Source organism: Aquila chrysaetos, chromosome 2 (genome assembly GCF_900496995.4).
Source record: "Aquila chrysaetos chrysaetos chromosome 2, bAquChr1.4, whole genome shotgun sequence".
Classification (NCBI taxonomy): Eukaryota; Metazoa; Chordata; class Aves; order Accipitriformes; family Accipitridae; genus Aquila; species Aquila chrysaetos.
Window position 1 is genome coordinate 73,812,907 of NC_044005.1, and position 20,608 is coordinate 73,833,514.

Below are 20,608 nucleotides of genomic sequence, written 5' to 3' on the forward strand. Positions count from 1 at the left end.
GTAGGAAGATAATAACATCAGTGATAAAATAAACAGTGAAATTGAGAGTAATTTATACAAACCGGGAGATAAAGAATTTACAGTTGGTAAAAAAACTAAAGATATTGATGAAAAAATCCATGGTTATGAAGGTTAAATACAAGATGAGGGTACTCTTTAGATTCAGCAGAAGGAAACATTCTTAGGAATAGCAAGGATAATTAAGGAAAGTAAAGTTATCACTCCTATTGTATAAAAGGAAGAGAGATTTAATAAATGTTTTCTTCTGTATTAGGTATACCCATATCATTCAGTGGCAACAAAATGATTTTGATACTGTCCATGTCTACAGTATACATAAACTTTTTTAAGTTAATCTTGATAAATGGCATCTTAGTGTTCAGAAAAAATAGCAAAATGAATATTTTTCATGAAGGTTTATTTAGGGGGTCAGGAAATAATAGCTCAGGACTGGTTTCAAGGAAACATCATCATGCTGGATGAGTTTATAAAGAATTAAAAGGTGGAACCATAGTGAATGCCAGTCCTTGTGGTGAGATGGAAACAGTGACTATCACATAAACACATCCTTGTCTTGTGATAGGAATCTAAAATTAAAGTACTTGTGTTGATATAAAATGTCTTACTTATGTATTCTATTTTTATAAAACAAAACAAGACAAAAATCTGGAACTATAACTAATCAGTAAAACCCATTAACAAGTATATAAACCACAAATACATGCAAGGGAAACAGACCTGAATAGTGGAGGACTTTTTAACATACCAAAAAACCATTAGAAGAATAACCAGTGACTGAATGCTGAAGCTAGATAATTCTGAAACAGGAACTACTCATAATAATTTATTGGTACACTTTAGTTTGAAATGGTTGCAATGGTCTTTTATAACCTCATCTCGAATCCAAGAACTGAGATTCTTGTGGTTCTTCTGGAATCTGTTGAGTTCCTTCCTAATCAGACAGCATTCGCACATATGAAATGGTACTTCTGGCACAGCTCTGACTGCCGTTACAATCCCTCTGACCTGCAATCACATTCCTGCAGACACATTTTCAAGTCTTTCAAAACAGAGAAGTTTTTCATCCTGAGCAAAAACATGGTCATAAAGATTTTGTCCTAGAAGAGGACTGCTGCTCTGCTAAAATTAAATCATACCCAGGCTATTCTTCAAACTTTAAGCACAGAAAACCCTGTAAGTAAGGGAAAGTATAATAAAAACTAAAGAGTAAAGCTAAGGTTTGATGGGCTTTTTTTTTTTTTCATTTCACTTTTCTTTTTCACAGAATGAAGGTTAAATTCTAAAAGCATTTGCCTGTGAAACAATGCAAGTTAAAACTAGCATATGGTAGTCTACTCAGTGGCAGAAGTAAAATGTTTGTAATTAGCTGTCATCAGTCTAATTGCTTGAGTATTAATAACATTTGTTTTCTAAAAGTTTTGGAGAAAGCTTTTCCTTTGTCTGATAAGTAACACCCTTTATTAAATTCAGATTTAAGAGCTGTTCATTGACCTTAGTTTTCATTATCATTTGTCTGTTGCTAGTTTAAGCATATAAATAACAAATAATTGCTTAAGTATGAATCCTGTCAACTCATTTGGCATCCTCACCATATTTACCATTTATTCAGGGCAAAAATCTACAAATTGGAATTGTTACTGGAGTTAAGTTGGTGGGTTATGTTTGTTCTGTCAGTTTTAGGTTTGAAATATTGCTAAATACAAACATTCAAAATCATGAGGAATTTGTGCATTTTAAAAAATTAAGGAATAAATTTTGGGGAAAATTCATTATATTTATAAAATAATGCATTCTGATATCTTTTATCTATCTGCTTATTTTAGTGTGTAAGCCTTACCTTTTTTTTATCCATAGCTATAAAGATTTTATCTTTCCTTGCCTTCCCTTTCCCTGCCTTGCCTTGTCTTTTCTGCTCTTTGCCTTTCTTCCTCCTTCTCCTGCGTCTCCCCAGTGCAGGTGAGTTTCACAAGTACTGAAGTACTGGAGTAGCTGAGCTGTTCAGAAGTCTCACAAGATATTGTGGAAGCTGGCAAGTCTGCTCCAGTCCTACACAAGTTATTTTGGTGAGTGAAATCACCTGAAAACAACCCAAAATCTAGCACCATGAGTGGTGTTTCTTACTGAGCCAAATGACAGCAAAGGTTTTGTTTTGGTTTTCCTAATGAGCCAAGTGACACATCATATCTTCTATATTCAGCTCCAATGAACTGATGTCATAAGCACTTCAATAAGCCAGCTTCAACGCTTATGAGATTTTGACCTTATATGATAAAAATAAAATGTAATTTGAGCAGCATGAATTTGCGAGCACCTGATTTGAGGGGTGAAAGGGTTTTTTCCCCAGGACTGGCTGAGCTGTTCCTCTCTGAGAACAAAGCCAGTTTAAGACCTCCCAGGCTGGACAGGAAAAAAAAAAAAAGAAAAAAGGGACAGGAAAAAAAAAAAAAGAACCACTCGAAATCTCTCTAGTCACTTTGGAAATTTGAGGCCATTGCCTGCAAATTACACTTCCTGAAACAGAAATGCAGCACTGCCTATCCAACCTGTCAACTGCTACAGACTTTCCAGAAGCACCACTCTCTAAAGTTGTCAACAGTGTATTTTACAAAGATATACAGTTAGCAAGGAAGCAGGTAACACAGAGATAGCCTTTATTCAGTGCAAGAGGCACGCACAACCCTTCTCCAAATTGTTAGACACTTACAGCTGTTCATCAGCAAACTAAATTGTTAGGAGTGAAACCGTGGAAGAAGAGGGTGTTGCAAATTTCCAAGCCAAGCCTGCAAAAGACATTGTGAGACTGCAGAACGGAAAGTAAGGCCTTTGGAGACTTCTACTCATGCAAACAATCACTGGACTACATGAACTTTAGAAGTAAATTACTGGAGTTGGAAGAATAAAAAAGACACTCTAATTTTAGGGTTTCCCTACCATAATTCTGGGATTAGAGGTCCAGGCTTTAACATCATCACCATATGTCAGGCTGTCTCACATTTTGCCCATTAAAATATAACCTATTATTTTTCTATTTGTTGAACAAACAGTAGCCAGGAAATTCTTTTAAACTTCTATTACTCACGCAGTATTTCCTTCTCCTCAGATATTTAAGAGACTTGTTCTTAAACAAGCAGAGAATGGTTCTTCTGTTCATGTTTTGTCTGTTCCGAGTAGGGCGAGCTTTATTGATTTCTCTTTCTGACATCTGGGACAGAGGAGTTGAATTCTGCATTGAGTAAGTGATGTGTGCGCTTTGGCCTGGAAGTGTTCAGGCTACTGACTGAGTGAATATATTCAGGCTAGGGAGGTTGGTAGGTCTCTAGCTTCAAATATTTGGTTTAAAAAATAAAATAAATGAACAAATTCATATTTTTACAAAACTGTTTACAGCAGAATGTTTTTTATTGGATTTAAAGACTTCTCTTATTTTTTGAAAGTAGGCAAAAATCTAAAACAGAAGCCTCCTTTAGCATTAGATATATATTCAGGCACAGTCAAAGACTCTACCCTCCCTGTCTACCTGCCTCTCATGTGCTATGATAACCTAATTTTTCAATATTTTCACTCAATAAATAAATTAAATCATACAGATTTTCAGCCTGGTCCTAATATATTATTTAATAAATCTTGTTTTCCCCATAGCACAACAACTACATACCTTTAGCTGTCAACAAGGTTTTACAAAGTCAATTAAAAAACAGCTATTCCTCAGAATATATTTTTTGCTACAAGTGCAGATATTAACTGGCACACAATACAGAGCTACTAGTCAAGTATTTGTAGAAATCAGGCAGGTTTCTCTTATCACATAGAATATTTTCTGTCTGCATTTTAAAGAAAACAGTTCACAAGCTCGTTTGGCCAAGCATTGCAGGAATTAACAGGGAGAGATTCAGGGGCTTGAGTTTCCTCAAAGATCTTTTTTTTTAAAACTTGTAGCTTCTGTTTGTGTGCATTTTTCAGTGTTGATATAAGCAGTGCATAGGTATTAACTATTCTGTTTTTTACCTAGAGGATCTTTACACAACGACAGTATTTTTCACAAAACAAAACCAAACCAAACCAAACCAGCCTGGTTAGCCTGTGTAGAACCGTATCATAAATATCCAAATTTGGCAAAATCATGTCTCTAATTTGCATGCAATCTTAGCTTCTCATGTCCCTAGCACTGTCTTCATCAGTACAAGTCAAAAAGGCTACACATGTATCTATGAAAAACATTCATTTACTTTTAGAAGGAATCAGTCGTGTTGAGATTAAGGAGCTCCTGAGCACTGCGTCCATTGCGGGCCCATAGTCTCTGTTAATTTCCATCAAGAGGAAATGAAGCACAGGTGCATTTCTGCTTTCAAACTCTACCCCGTACTAAAAGCAGCTCCCCTCCCTTCTCCTCTGTGTAGGTAATTGAGGTTAATTAGTGCCTGGCTCTGCTACCATCCTCAACATCTCAAAAGGGATGGGAAGGAGTTTGCTAGTGACTCTTTTCTGATGGTCACTAGCATCTACTTCTGTCTTCTTTTGTGGTTGCAAGCGTATCACTGGAGGAGCTGTCCCTACTGTGTCCAGCCTCCTTCTGTGGGGCTTTCCTCATTGCATGTTCTTCTTTGTATGCAACTTCTTCCTACTTGTTCTGGCACTACAAAGAAAGGACTTAGTGGAAGGTAAGAGGAAATGTCATTTTCAGGGCTGATGTGCCCACACGCAAAAAAAGGTGGGGGGTGTGCTAAAGGATGAGAGATTAGGAGGTGAATGGAAACTTGCAGAGGTAAAGCTGAAATGCAGTTAGTGAAGGAGTGGGCAGTGACTACAGAGACCATAGAGCTCTGTAGCAGCATCAACAGTTATTAGAAAGTTAGACAGCTCTGAAGGTAGAGGTAGAAGGTGTGTGTATGAGGAAGCTACCTCCTCGACCCTGGCCCTTCCAGCTGTGAGCACCTGAGCTGCTAGTGTTGTCTGCAGAACTGGTTATGAAGATAGGCTGGGGAATCTCCAGAAAATTGATCTGGATCTGGCTCCAAGCAGCCTGGTTTACCATTGCATCTGGGCCTAACTTGGAAGTTGGTCCTGCTTTGAATGGGGTTTGGATCAGATCATCTCCAGAGGTCCCTTCTAACCTAGATTGTTACATGTTACTGTGATTTTTAATAGGCACTGCCATCTAGCTGGGATTTATATCGTAGGGTCAAGTTCAAGAAAAAAAGTCCATTCCCTCTTAAAAGAAAGAACCAGGGAGCAGAGTCTCAGGATACCTGTCTTGTCACAGGTGTCTGAGGACCCTTTGCTACTCCTCATTCCTTCCATGCATGACTCATTGCCTTCATATCATTCTCCACCTCCTCTTCATTCCATGGTCTACAAATGTCCTTTCTAGCTCTGTCCATCTCCATTCTCTCCTGAGAGCTTTAGGAAACCTCCAAATGGAAAATCTTGGGTTTGTGTCTGGTTTGGATTTCAGCCACTTGGGCTCCTGGGCACACTGGGTGCAGTCCTTGACCTATCTGAATTGTGATTATCAGGAAGACTTCTAAGCTCTGAGGTTCAGATGTGCTCCCCGAGCTGGACGTGTCCCAGCCTTTCACAAGTTTCCCATTCATTGCTTCTATGGAAGCTTCTATAGCTCATGTCGTAGAGAAAACTTGGAGAACAGCAGCTACATTTGTAAAGACTTATGCAAATAATTGTTATAGTTTCTTATTCTTCAGTACAGAAAAGTTGATTCTTTATCCTGTGGTGGGCTTTGTTTATCTAATTATCTTAATGACACAGAACAAGTGATACAAAACATTTTTTTTTTTTTTTTCTCCTTGATTCAAATAAGTGTTAAGCTCCAAGGAGCTTTTTCTGGGTCTCTTCTCCAAACAACAAAAGGGTCAGCTGGATGGGAACAGTGAGAAATTAGTGCAGCTGCTTCAGATTTTCACTGTGCCATTCTGCATGTAAGTGGTTTTCTGACCCAGAACCTGTCAAATTTAATCAGATTTTAATATATTTTTTTGAAAAATTGATGAAAAGCAGGCATGGCTTGGACCTTAAAAAGGCAATAGCAATTGGAGGGGGAAAAAAACAAGCAAACACGAAACACATTTGATGCTCTGTTGGTCTGTCCCAAGACTTCAGCATTCCCTGCTGGTCCTAATGATGATAGCTCAGACTTAATTAAGGATTTTAAAGGTTCTTGGGGACCAACCTGCTCTATGTTACAGTGCCTAATCTTTGTAGCTTGCTGCCTAGGGACTTTTCACTCCCAAATCATGCATCTCCCCTCTTCATGGAGTATCCAGAAAACAATAGGATGAAAAGGAGATTCCTGAGCAATCCTGGGGGAGAGCAGTAGGCCTGCATCACCAAAAAGCATTTGGCTGAGAGCTTGAGGGTAAACACTTTCTTTCTCCTCTACCTGTACCTCAGGCTGTTATATCATCCTCCTGTAGCTCAGCAGCTGACTCGACTTAGGTGTCTAAGTATTTCATGTCCTAGCATTCAAAGCTGCCCATAGGACTGTCCCACACTTCATGCATCTGTCATGGTCATTTGTTTCCCTGTCATCTTTGGGTAGGTAACCTGCTTTCAGCACTCGTGAGACAACAGCCGGCCAGCAATAGGTATTAAGGATGTTCAGTGTGCCTAAATGCCTCTACAAAATCTGGGTAATTGTACTTCTGTCTTGCACTTAATCTTAACCTTTCAGTGACAATCCAGGACCTTTTTTTCCCAACTAGCCATAGGGTTCTGCAGACATAGCTTTCCACAGAAACGGGATTTTCCCACATAACCATGCACAAACTTGACAAATTAGGTCAGACTTGTAGACAGCTCTTTTCCTGTGTTGGGATGAAGGTGCTTGAAATGAGAGAAAAATATGGTAAGTGATATAAAATGTATTGCTTGCTAATGACTAGAGGATGTATGTAATCGCGGCACATTGCAAGTAGGTGCTACAATAATATTGCTTTCCTCCGTGGGAGGAAATGGAGTTCATGAAAGAGTTACAGTAAATTCCCATAGACTAAGACTTCTCCCATAATCAGTGCATTCATAAGATGGCATGTTTGTGTATGTTGTCCTTCACCGTGATCTGTGCATTTGTAATGTTTTCTGTGTAGTGTCAATATTTCTATGTTCAAACGTGACCTGAGGTTGGTAAGATACTCCAGTCATATTTTGAGCTGCCAGAGCAGAAATTCATACAAAGCTTTTCAATAGTCTTCTATCACCTGACACAGGAAATCAATTCCAAAAACATAGTGCTCGTGCTTAAGTTTTATGGTCCTCAACCTTCAGAACAATCATAACACAAAACCTGGGCAAGTGAGCTTAAAGTCTTCAAATGTCACTACCTAGAAAAGCTACTGAGGAGAGGGGAAGAGAATCTGCAGTTTGGGTACTGCTAGTTCAGTTCTGTTTATGGTTTTAATTACTGTACATACCTCCTTCCCCTTCCCCCCTTCCCCCCCCCTTCCCTAGCAAATAAAAGTTATTTTGCTTGGACATTATCTCAACAACGCTGACAAATTTTCATACCACTGCATAGCTATCTAATGACAATGCAAGTGCTTGATCAACCCAAAGTGAACCTCCTGGTTTTGGAGTTGTATGTTAAACAAAACAGCTTCTCGCAGGCATATCGGTAAACAACAAAAATATATATGAAGAAATCCTTAATATGCCCCTGAAATATAGGTAAACTGTGTAGAGAAGTGAATTGATGGGGATACTTGTTTCCAAGGAAAAGATGCAATAACTATCAAGTTGGGAGGGGTGCTTGGGGCGGGGGGGTGCATACATGGGTATGTAAGTATATTTCTCCTAACAAAACCAGGAAAAATGTGTACTCTGCTCTTCCCATGGGAAAGTAACTTCCCAGTTAGACCCAGCAGAAAACTGCAATTAACAGATAAAATAACTATATAGATGAATAACTATATAGCTTTCTCCAATTTTCTCATCTCTTCTCTATTGCTTTTACCTAATCATAATTTTACCCAAATGCAAGTGGTGTTTATTTTCTGCTCATTCACTTAATGTCTTGCTTTTGCTTTAACAATGATAGATTTGATAGCTTACTTTGCTAGCTGTCCAGTTTTATTCTCTTTGTATTTTCATACAGTTTAGATTAGCATTCATTTAACTTTTGACTTTGTAACATACATATTACTTGTGATTAAACTACCAAACATTTCTGATGTCATCTTCAACCTCATCTGCAGCACTATGCTATGGTATTGCTCGGACATGGTAGCATGCATAAAATACCCTTTATATATTCATACAATATGCTTCAGTGGATGGGTTTGGTTCTGTTAGGCCTCCTTTGGGCTGGGGTAAGGCTGAAGATTATGAAGGGAGAAAAAATTGTTTTGATGAAAAATATCTACAGACTTTAGTACTTCTTGAAGTGGGGAAATGTGATGCTGTGCACTTATCTTTCAAAGATATGATAGGCCTTCTACAGCTCCTTGCATATGTGGTCCTATTTGTGCTTACTCTTTGCTTTGAAATGCCATCAGTACTGGCCTACCCTTCATACCCCTTCTGCCCCAGCAGCACAAGACTAGGGAAAAAAACGGTCTCCTTCCCTGCATGGGTGAGCTGGCATCAAGGCAGGATTTCATTCTCTGTCTCCTTACTAATTTGCACCTACCACAGTGTCTCGCCCTTAGTAGTTCTGGCTACCTTGATTTGAACGTAGCACCTCACAATCCCATTTCATGGTGGTGTCATTGCCAACAGAAAAGAGGGATTCCTGCGCTCAGGATACTTGGTTTGACCTTCCCTTTCCATTAATGTTAGTGACTTTCCTTCTAACCTTGGGCAGATCCTTCTCTATCTCTGGAGTCTCTTTGGGTTGTTTCTCTCTGATGACACCTTCCCAGGGCTATTGAGTATGACTGAATAGTTCAGAAGTGTTGTGGAATACAAGTCTGAAAGTCTGTGTAAGTGCAAGGATCGTGTTTTTTCTTGGACGATTTTCATTAGGAAGGGTCCAAAATTCCTCACGTCTCAGAAAATGAACTATTGTCCAAGTTTCTTTTCTGTTGTGAAAAACTTTTATTTTCAAAAATATTGTAACTGTTTCAAGCTACCTTCTACCAAATAATTAATGTCTTTACATGAACTGTATTTCCTCCAAGATAAATACATTGAAGTGTTTTCAGTGAGACTTAGCTCTTCACTACTCACTAAGTCCCTACAGTGCTATAAGACGCCTCTTGCCACCCATCCTTTTCCAGTGAAATACACCTAGAATGGCTCATAATTCTGGCCACCATTCCATTTTTTGTTGGAAGTTTTTTCCTCTTCTTCTTTCTGTTTTCTTCAGCATCTTAATAAAATAGTGGATAAAGGTGATGAGGTATATATATAGCTTCATTATGTTTTTGTTAAGCTTTACATTAGATCTCTCAAATCCATTATGGGAAATAAAATTAAAAAAAAAAAAAGGATAAGAACACGTTGAACAATTCCTTCATTTGCAGAGAATGTCATTCTGTTCTCGTGTTGCTTTATTTTGGTGTAAATTTCACTGAAACGCAAAGCATTGCACCATGAATTAAGGTTGTCCTATTAATTCTCAAAAGTACCACTTCTACACACTGCTTTCAAGGAGAGTTATGTAGTGCATCCTAGCAGAAGTTCATTTCTTCACAGCAGAATAGTGAGACAGCCACAATAACTAGTTGTGTCTATAGGACTTGATCTGTAGACTCAGGTTTTAGTCAACTACATCTGACCTAGTCACTCTTATTTCTCCTTATAATTAAAAAAGGGCTTGTAGGACTTGTAAGGTTTAATTCCTGTCATTTTATAGTAGATACCCAAAATAGACCAAAAATACCTGAAAAGCATCTATTTCTCTCTACAGAGGAGAGGGAGCTTCAGCTGACCATCCTGACGTGGCTGTCTGCAGTGTGGAGCTATCCAAGACATATTTCACCTCAAATATTTTGACGCTTGAGGTGAAATAAGGAATTGCACACTACTTTTAATTGTCACCAGCAGTTCAGTTCTTCCAAGGTACAGAGGAGATGTGTACAATTACAGACAGTAATTGCAACTGCCTCTCACTCCCTGCCTGGAAGAATTGATGTGGTGCTCAGGGGATCGCATGAAGACAGCTGGGAATCCTCTCTCCAAGAGCTTGAGAAACAGAGCTGTAAAGCAGTGAACCGACATTTGCGGAGAAGGTTTGTACAAAATGATAAGAATAATAGTAAACGTCAGAGGCAAAAATCAATCTTCAAAATTCTCTAAGGGACCTATTAACCTAATTTGCCGCTCTCAGCAGTAACTTATGCCTATTAGGTTCTTATGGATCTTTGAGAGTTATTGTGCCATAAATGCCTAAATCTCTCAAGTATATTTTAGAATGTGACTGGTATCCTCTATCAACATATGTAAGATGATCATGCAACAGAAAAGAGGGAGGTCATGTAAAAAAAGATCAGGACATTACTCAAAAACCTGTGAGATTTTCTTATACGTCAGTTTATATTGAGTTAAATTATGCAAGTTATACAAAACATGCATGTGTGATTTTTATGTGTAACACTTCCATCTGTGAGACCACACACCAGTGTATGCAATCTCTCACTTACTCATTGCTGACAAAAGCAGCAGTAGGTAAATCCGTACGTTTATTCCACAAGAACGGAGTGGCATCAGTCACAAACATACTATAAAAATCTGGGTTTTGAAAATGTCTCCAGCCTTTCATCATTACTCCTGCCAGCAGGATGCAACATAAAACATTCTGAAAAAGAGTATAATCATAAAAATGCACAGAAGGTTATACTAACAATTCAGAATGAACAGGCTCTCACCATAAAAATCATGCTGGTGCTGAAAGAACATGTTCTTTTACAATACATTGGTGATGATTCATTATCTTACAAGAGCAACTAAAGCAGGGATTACAATAATGGAATCGATGACAAAAGCTGTTCAGTTTACATATTTGTTTCAGCTTTTTTTAATCAGCAGTGGAATAACATAAGCCTGGGGTTAAGTCTGGTGCCAGAAGAGCTCTTGAAGTCTTCAGTTGATCACATTATGTGAGATGACAACAAAGACTGTGAGTGATGTTTTCAAAAAGCAAGTATGGATACGTTTTTGAAGAAGTGGACATGCAGTTAGCTTTGCTGGAAGGTGACAGATATATAGAAAGTACCAGCTGTCTCTCAGGATTCTGGCAGATAGGTCGTGTACAGATCACACAGGCACCTTAAAGGAGCTACCCAAAAGCAGTTGCTGTTATTCCTATGCACGCTGTACTTTAGGAACATTCATTTGGGTGATGGCAAAGAAGACAAACGATGTGTGTGTGACCTCGTGGTATACCACAGCAGCTTTGCTCCTGAGTGTAGTGAGCTGAACAGTTTTAACTTCCTGAGCTTTCAAGTCATCAAAACTATTTTAAAAAACCTGCTACTTTGTGTGTTTCAAGTTAAGCAACTTGCTCAGATGTGGCTCAAAATTCTTCCAAATAGCATTTTCCTCTTACTTATCTTCATTTATTTATGCAATGAATAAAAATATTCTGACATATTACAATATACAACCAAACCTACTGATTTAATAGAACTTTGCTATAGTGCCAGTGGGGCTACTGAACCATTAGAAACATGAGGAAAGGGGGTCTGTGGATAAGGTCAATGCTGTTTTGCTTAAGGTAAGAATGACTGTACATCATCAGTCTAAAGGCTGACTTCAACAGAGGCTGGTAGTGGATGCTTCTGGGAACACCAAAATGCTGGCAAGTACGGAGTGATCCTTTCACTGGCACACTATGCTAAATTCCAGCAATCTGGTTCCGGACCTTTATGAGCCAAAACTTTATCTGGAGCATCATGTTTAATACCCATCAATGCATATCTTTCAAGATTGTATTTAATCTTTTTTGGAATACATTGGTAGTTTTGACATTCACAGAACATTTTGGAAATAAGCTCAACAATTCAAAAACTATTTCATTCTCTAGTGTGCATGTCCCAAGGATTTAATGCATTTACAGGGTGCATAAATGTGTTTGTTGCTTGGGGTGCAACAAAGCTCGGGAACAGCTGAATGCAGGTAAAGCAAATGTAACTTGCATTAGTGCTAGCAAGGTTAGATCCTTGTAACGTAAGCAAAGTGCCTGCGGTTTGCTTCTTGTGAGATTGTGATGAGCTTGAGGAAAATCAGCTTGACAAGCAATCTCAGTACCTAGTTGAAGGCAGGTTTTCAGTTACTGCAGCTTTGGCCTAATGAGGACTATGTTAAGCTGAGAAAGCAATATTTTAAAATGTGCTTTAGAAGATCTTCTGTTTAAACAAGAATTCCTACTTTTTAAAATTATTCGTATGCTTTAGAATATGTTTATGGCCAAATTGATTCATAATCCCTTGTTGGCTTTCCACCTCCAGAGTTTCAAAAGCTTTGTGGGGAAAGCAAATGTCTGAAACTTGGCTACCACAGTCTTTCCCTCTGCAACTGACATGTAAGAGGTGATCTGGTTAGCGTCATCTCTAGCCTGGTTTGACCACTGAGGACAAAAAAACCTCTTGGTTACCCTAGGAGGCCTTTGGTCAGAGTCCAATAACAGATTCATGGCCAAGATGCCTTACCTACTTCATAGACCATGACTAATGAATGGCCATGTAAATGTTAACCCTCAGCCTCAGTGGGTTCAACTGTTCCTACCAGCTGAAGGATGCTACAAAAAACTGCTCACACTAAATATTTGATGACACTCAAAGACTGACTTATTTTCTCCTCACTAGGAAACATGGACAAGAGAAGATCACTGAGTGTACATAAGGGATAAAAGCTGTGATAGCCTTGTTGCACAGTGCTTAGCTGTGGCCATTGGTTTCTAACACAGACAGGCTAAAGGCTCAGATTGAAATTTAGTGCTTTTCTGAATGACCACACATAATAGCTCTATCTACACTAGGAAATTAAAAAGCACCAGGGAGTTCCCCACCACTGGATCTGGACTCTGTACTTATTCAGTTGTACTGGTACAGTTTGGCTTAGGCCAATCAGCAGCCTTGCAAGTAATTCCTGGGCAAGGTTTGTCAGCTAGTGAGCACCAGAAACCATTCCTAATATCGGTCTAGATGTATCCATCGTATTTGGCAGGGTAGGACTGTTTAAAACATGACACACAAGGTTATTCTGTACCTCAGTATCGGAGAGAAATCAAACATGAATTCAATTTTCTAATACAGATGGAGCTTTCTCATGGCAGCTTGCGACCTGTACTTCTTCAGGGCTCCCCCTCAGACTACTAATGCTTTTACAAAAAAATTCTAGAGGAATCGGGTATTTTTTGTGAGTGCTAGAGAGTGATTCGGCTCACTCTGTAGCTGGCACCTAGTGACTGGTTGACTAGCTAGTTAGCACCTGGCTGTATCGGCTAAAGATACACACAAAAAAATTCTACATATAGATATGTACATTTAGGTATGTCGATCAGGATCTGAATCCTGTCTTGGCATCTGGTACAACTTGGTGACACCTTTATGGTGATTTTCCTGTGACCCTTGCTAATCTTTGCCTTCAGTGCTGCCTGTTGCTATTATGCTGAGAGGAGTCCAAATTTCTGTGTGTTTCAACAAGACACGCTTGCCGTGTTTTGAAGAAATTCCTAAACAATTTTAGCTTTTCATCACAGCCTTTCTTGTTAACTTTGTGTCTGCACATTTAGCTTAGCAGAGAGACTCCGGGATGTGCAGTGGCTGTTCAAAATGTCTGGTTTTCTAAATAAATAGAAAATTAAAATGGCTGCAAACACATTTCTGCAAGAGGGATTACTTGCATTAAAGGCTAATATTCTTAATAGCATTTTCATGTCACAGCTAATTAAATTAAAAAAAAATGTTTCATGCTCTGAGGAACACAAGCATTAAAATTTGTGGTTTGCAATGCAGGTGGAAAGAACTCCTATTTCATACTTTCCACATACAGCACAGACTGTAACGCAAATGGTGCAATATTATCCTGGAACAGTGAAAGGAATTCCATGGGAAATATAACTTCACGAGGCATTTTACCTGAGGCCGAACTCATAATCTCCTCCACTGATACAAACTGTTCTCATTTGTGCTGTTTCATCTGAGGCATCTAATCTGCATTTCCAGTGGTTTTCTCAGGGGAAGCCCTGAACTCGGATAGACTGAAATACAAAAGAAAACAGCCCTGAAACTTATAATCTGTCTGTAGATCTAATGAAAGTATTTTTCTTAATGTGACTGCCATAAAACATTAAAGCTTTTGCATTTGTCTAACCTTCTACACCAGAAGCTTCCCAGATGTGTTGCTCCTACTAGAAACAAGGAGTTTAAAGCCTCTGAAGTGAGTAAAGTGAGTAGCTACACATTTATTAGGTGAAAATTGGTCCTTTTAGCTATAATATATTCTTTGTTTCTTTCTGGTTTTAAACCAGCAGTATTTTCATCCTAAGTTTTCCAGTGACAGCAATGGTAACTGAAATCTGCAGCTAATCCATATATAATTTAAAATGTGATCTCCATAGAACAATTTTCCCTAATACCATCATGTCACTGTGTCCCAGTCCTGAGGAAAGGTATCATTATTACAGGTGAAAAGCATGTTTATTATTACTGGCCAATTTTCACCCAGGTCTCAGCTCCCAAAAGATCACATTTCTTCTGGTTGTTTTCATACTGTGATTAGGAGAAAATAAGTAAGTATATATGAGATCTCTGAGCTGAACGTACAAGGTGGGAGTAGACTGTTTACCTGATGGCTGGTAATTTATCTGATGATTGTGGTTAAATCTAAATCTGAAAGTAGAATTTGTAGATGCATATATGATGAATTTATAAAAATGTAAATGCGTAATTGTTAAACGTTAAGGTAGAAAACTACGCACACTTATGGCAGCTTGACCCTGGCTGGACGCCAGGTGCCCACCAAAGCTGCTCTATCACTCCCCTCCTCAGCTGGACAGGGAAGAGAAAATATAATGAAAGGCTCATGAGTCGAGATAAGGACAGGGAGAGATCACTCACTAATTACCATCACGGGCAAGAGAGACTTGACTTGGGGAAAATTAGTTTAATTTATTACCAATCAAATCAGTGTAAGATAATGAGAAATAAACCCAAATCTTAAAAACACCTTCCCCCCACCCTCCCTTCTTCCCAGGCTGAACTTTATTCCCAATTTTCTCTCCCTCCTCCCCGCAGTGGCACAGGGGGACGGGGAATGGGGGTTGTGGTCAGTTCATCACACCTGGTCTCTGCCGCTCCTGCCTCCTCAGGGGCAGAATTTCTCACACTCTTCCCCTGCTCCAGCGTGGGGTCCCTCCCACGGGAGACAGTCCTTCATGAACTGCTCCAGCGTGGGTCCCTTCCCCGGGCTGCAGTCCTTCAGGCACAGACTGCTCCAGCGTGGGTCCCCCGCGGGGTCACAAGTCCTGCCAGCAAACCTGCTCCAGCGTGGGCTCCTCTCTCCGCCGGGCCACAGGTCCTGCCAGGAGCCTGCTCCAGCACGGGCTTCCCACGGGGTCACAGCTTCCTTCGGGCATCCCCCTGCTCCGGCATGTGGTCCTCTCTCCCCGGGCTGCAGGTGGAGATCTGCTCCCCCGTGGACCTCCCTGGGCTGCAGGGGGACAGCCTGCCTCCCCATGGTCTTCATCACCACGGGCTGCAGGGGAATCTCTGCTCCGGCGCCTGGAGCACCTCCTGCCCTCCTTCTGCACTGACCTGGGGGTCTGCAGGGCTGGTGCTCTCACATATTTTCACTCCTCTCTTCTCCAGCTGCAATTGTGCGGGTTTTTTCCCCACTTCTTAAATCTGCTCTCCCGGGGCACTACCACCGTCACTGATGGGCTCGGCCTTGGCCAGCGGCGGGTCCGTCCTGGAGCCGGCCGGCATTGGCTCTGTCGGACATGGGGGAAGCTTCCAGCAGCTGCTCACAGAAGCCACCCCTGTAGCCCCTTTTGCCATGCAAAACCAATAGAATACTTTAACTTTTCACAAGCTCATCTGTCTCTGTGAATAAAAATTTACATGAGCTTTAGTTTTTATATTTAATCCTTTTTTTGCTTTTCAGACTCCTGGAAGTATTTATAGGATTTTAAACACGATGACAGCAGGTCCATTGGCCACAGCTGTCACAGCTATGGAGGAGATGCATTTCATTAGAGTGCTGCAGCATCCTGGCACGTTCTTCTTTTAACAATATATTTCCAAGTATTATGGACTGAATAGCTGCTTATGTAGGACATGATTCTGACTGCAATCATACAACTATAAGCTTAGAGTAATTCCACTGAAGCAAATGAGCTGAAAGAACTCTTTTCTCATCTCACTTAAAATAGTTATACACTAAAAAAAATTTGGATTTACGCCCAGGCAAGAGAATTATTCCTGTTCAGTCTTCAAAGTGTTTTTAACCTTGGGACATCACTTACCACAGTGCAAGGAGGATGCTGGAGAGTTGTGTTCTGACACAACAGGGCGATGCTCTATATCGCTTAGCATTAGAAATGCAGTAAAGAATAGTTGCTTTTGGGAGCTGTACCTGCCTGGGTCAATGGCCACATATGCCAGTTGTGCTGTGCACACCCTCGCAAAAGATGCAGGGTCAAGTCTTTGGGTCTAACTTTTGACATTTTCTTCTGCCACAGAGCTATATCAATCAAGTTAAACTCAGCACCTCCAACACAATAAGGTACTTGAGGATGTTCCTGTGTACAGTGGTATGCCAAAAGGTCACTGCATCCTTGGTATTATCCGGTTATCATATGGTTATCTGGTTATCATATCACATTCTGGAGCACCAAACAGACTCTCCACATGAAAAGACCCTCATGTTACAGTTTTGACACATTAATCCATGGTTCACAAGGAGAATTGACTATTTGTGGGCAGAAAAATGCTTTCTGCATATATGTGCTTGAAACAGAGCAGTTTTAAAATGCAGCTTGGTTTTAATATTCATTATAAGTATATGAAACTAAAGGTTAAAAAAAACAATCCCAGGTATATGTTGACAGATTTGTTGTTCCTGGCTTTTGGCTTTCACTCACCTGTGATCACGAATTATAGCAGAGCTATTCATGGACTGTAGCTCAGCAGTCCCATTACTGATCTCCCACTTTGGAAGTTTCTAACTTACCTGGTTTTGACCGAAAGACAGAATGGTGGTGTGCTTAATATCCTCTCCGTGGACAACTTTTTCAACCGCATTGATCTTATTGCAATTCATGTGAAGAATCTGGACAGTCAAGTCCTCCTTTATTTTTCTCATCCACCAGCTTTCAGGAGCTAGCAGAGGTGTTACTTCTTACTGCCACGATGAGGGAGGAGGGGACCAGGTGCTGCCACCACTGAGATCACCTCCTCGGGCCAGGACGAGTGCGCTGTGGAGGGTCAGCCTCCCCAGAGGGAGGTTTTTAGCCTCTCCATGCCATTAACTAGCTGTGTGGTCTGTGGAAGAACAACAGCGTAGGAAGCCAGCAGGGTGGCCCAAAGACATGGGAGCGAACAGCAGGGAGACTCTCAGTGACACTCCACTGTTTTCTTCAAAGAAAAAAGGTCTCCGGAAAAAATAACCAGTTCGGTCAAAATCCAATTTATATTTTTTTTTAAAGGGTTCTAATGATACATTTTCAAACAGCAGGAGCTGAAAGTGATCTCAGCCGGTTCAGCAGCAAGGACTAAAAAGCACTGATGTGTCATTACAGTGCTGGCTGCAGTTTAAGCTCCCTCGTACTAACAAGCTGTTTCCTCCATTCTTCCTACTGCCTCTCCTCTCACAGGCGCTTCACGGCGATCTCAGTGCTTTTGCCTTTCTCTCCTCCTTGTGCTTCTGTGCCTGTCACCCTTGTCACTGTCTTTTTCAACTGCACTCCCAGTTAGCTCACTGCTGCCTAAGCGAAAGGCCAACAGGTAGAAAAAAAGGTGATGCGCTGATGTTCTACCCCAAGTCACATGGCAACAAAATAATGAAAAAAATTAGTCGCATCATGGTTTTGCTTTGTGATTGCCCTAAAGTTGTGCAGAATCACCATGCCTGGAGAAAACCCAGGTGGGGCTAACACTGCATTCTTTGCTGGCCACATAGTTCACAGGCTAACAGTGCAAAACTACCTGGTTATTAGACCACCAAGAAACTTTTCAAATATAAATGCTCCTTCACCTGTTATTTCATGTTCTGTGTAAACAGTGTAAGCTACATAGAGGATTATGTTTCCATTATAGGTGTGTAAAGATCTTAAGTGAATGTTGTCATAATTCACAAGCAGGACAGAATTTAGGAATAGAAATAGGAAGGATAGAGTTGCCTGTAGGCTGTTAATGGTAGACTGTCAGAGACATAAATATATTTAATGTGGAAGAGAAGACATTTCAGCCTTTTCCATGACTGAGATCACTCAGCACAGCTATATTATAAATAGCAATGAAGAAAAATATGTGGAAAAGTACATGCTCATGGTTTTCTTCAGGCACACACAAAAATGGTAAGACATTTTAAAATTCAAGGACATAATGGCAGTGATAAAAGAACGTATCAAGGGCCAAAAGCTGGAGTCCTTAAACTGTGGTTACAATGACAGCTAGAGTGGACCCTCTGATCCTTTCTAAGCCCATGCTCTCTGACCATCTGAGCTGAAGACACAGCTGCCTTGGCCAGGCAGATGTGCTAACTCCTAGATGTGCAAACAACTTGATGTCCCAGCCGATCTCTTTCTGCAGCAAGACAGAGGCTGGGCAGGCAAAACTCCTTTTAACTTCACGTTTAAGGTGCTTCCTTGCCTAAGAACTGCAATTTCAGGCCTCTGTGAATGATGGCAAAGAGAAAGTGTTCCACAAGTTATGAGTTTACAAAAAACAAAATTCCATAGTGCATAAGATTTGCACAGTTTGGATGATTCACCTGGCCCTTGAAGCCTCTGCAACATCATTAGACTGTGGCTTCATTAAAATGCTGAAGAGACCTTTGTGGATTCTCATACAGCCCCTAGTACTAGGCATATGTGAATATATATGTCTATACGGGCCCAACCGTTGTAAGAAAGAGTGACATTTAAATTTTGTATAAGCTCTGAAAATATATCCCTTTGACAAAATGGACAGTAGATATTTATTAAAGATTATAGAATCGATGTTCTGAGTGCTTTTTGCTCTACTTCATACACCAATCATTGTAACCATGCTATATTGCCCTCCATATCTTACCCAAGAGCCACATTGTGTTTTCTGCCCTACAATTAGTTGCTTCATTTATTTCAAGTGTGTTCGCTCCATCTGGTGTTGATAGCTCCACATGTCTGTGGACTGCCGTGACTCTTGAGTTATGTTCTTTTCACAGTCAGTTTTCATTGAGGTAATGGAAAATGTCTGTGCCCATAAGCCCTTTCAATGATAGTTGTAAATCATGACTCAAGCTCTCCAGAACACCTGTCTGTACATCTGTGGCTAATCCCTCTCTGGTTTTAGATCTAGCTGCTTAAACCAAAGTGTTATACAGTGCCAGCAGAACCTACCTGCAGCCGGAGCCATACGTAGAGGAAGGACAATTAGAATGACCTGCAAACAAGTGCATCTGTCACTCTTCACAGTGTTACTTCATTTCCTCATTTCAAAGAACAAACTTGATCTTTTCCCCAGATTTATGGCCTTCTCGTGTGATATTAGTAGACTTAACAAGAGAGAAAAACTGGGAAACATATTGCAGTGCATATCTGTCTGTCTACCTATCCGTTTACAATACATCAGGGAGGCATATATTTAGCAGCTTGAAAAGAAGACCAGGATTTAGAGGAAAAGCTTCACTTCCTCTTGACTGATGACAGTTTAGACATTAGGCTAGCATTTTCTAATTTTGGATAAAATTTGCACTTTTCATATGTGATGATGTGTTGTTTGACCGTTTCATGTATTACAAATACTTTCCAATCGTTCTAGGATTATTGCAATAACCTTCTAAAAAGCCAAATGACCAAGAAAAAGGAAACCAGAAATCAACAGAAAAATATCTTAGAAAGAAACAACAGAAAAAAATAACTGCTAGCTGTGGAGATGCAACAGAACAAGTAAAAACAAAATGACTAAAAATGTACAAGTTTACCTACAAAACTGTTAAGAGAACTTCATGAAAGAGTAAACTTTTTCTTACAATTATTGTGTGGATGGATTACATGCAGCTTCAAAGATAGAAACTTTCTGAAAATTATACACAGGGCCTCTGACCTTGCACCTTCAGCAGTGCATTCGGTCAGCAATGTTACTTGGTGCTCCACTGATATTAGTGCAGTTTGTGTAGTCACCGAGGTCTTGTCTTTGTGCAGGGAAAATGGAGTGAGAGCAAAGTCAGCTGCATGAAATAGGAGTTCAGAATGAGTGGAAATCTTGCTGCTCTCACATCCTTCCATCTCCTCTCCTGGCAAGAATGCTTAAGTGCTACAGAAATGCTACTCTGACATATTCTGAAGTATCCGTTTGGAAATTATATTGTGAGAGCGACAGAGTAAAATGTAAAGTTGATTGCAATATGTAACACCTTCTGCTGAGTTTCTTTAAAAAAAATATCTGTAAATATGGCACAAATGTAGGTGTTCTTTTGTCTTCAGCAAAGC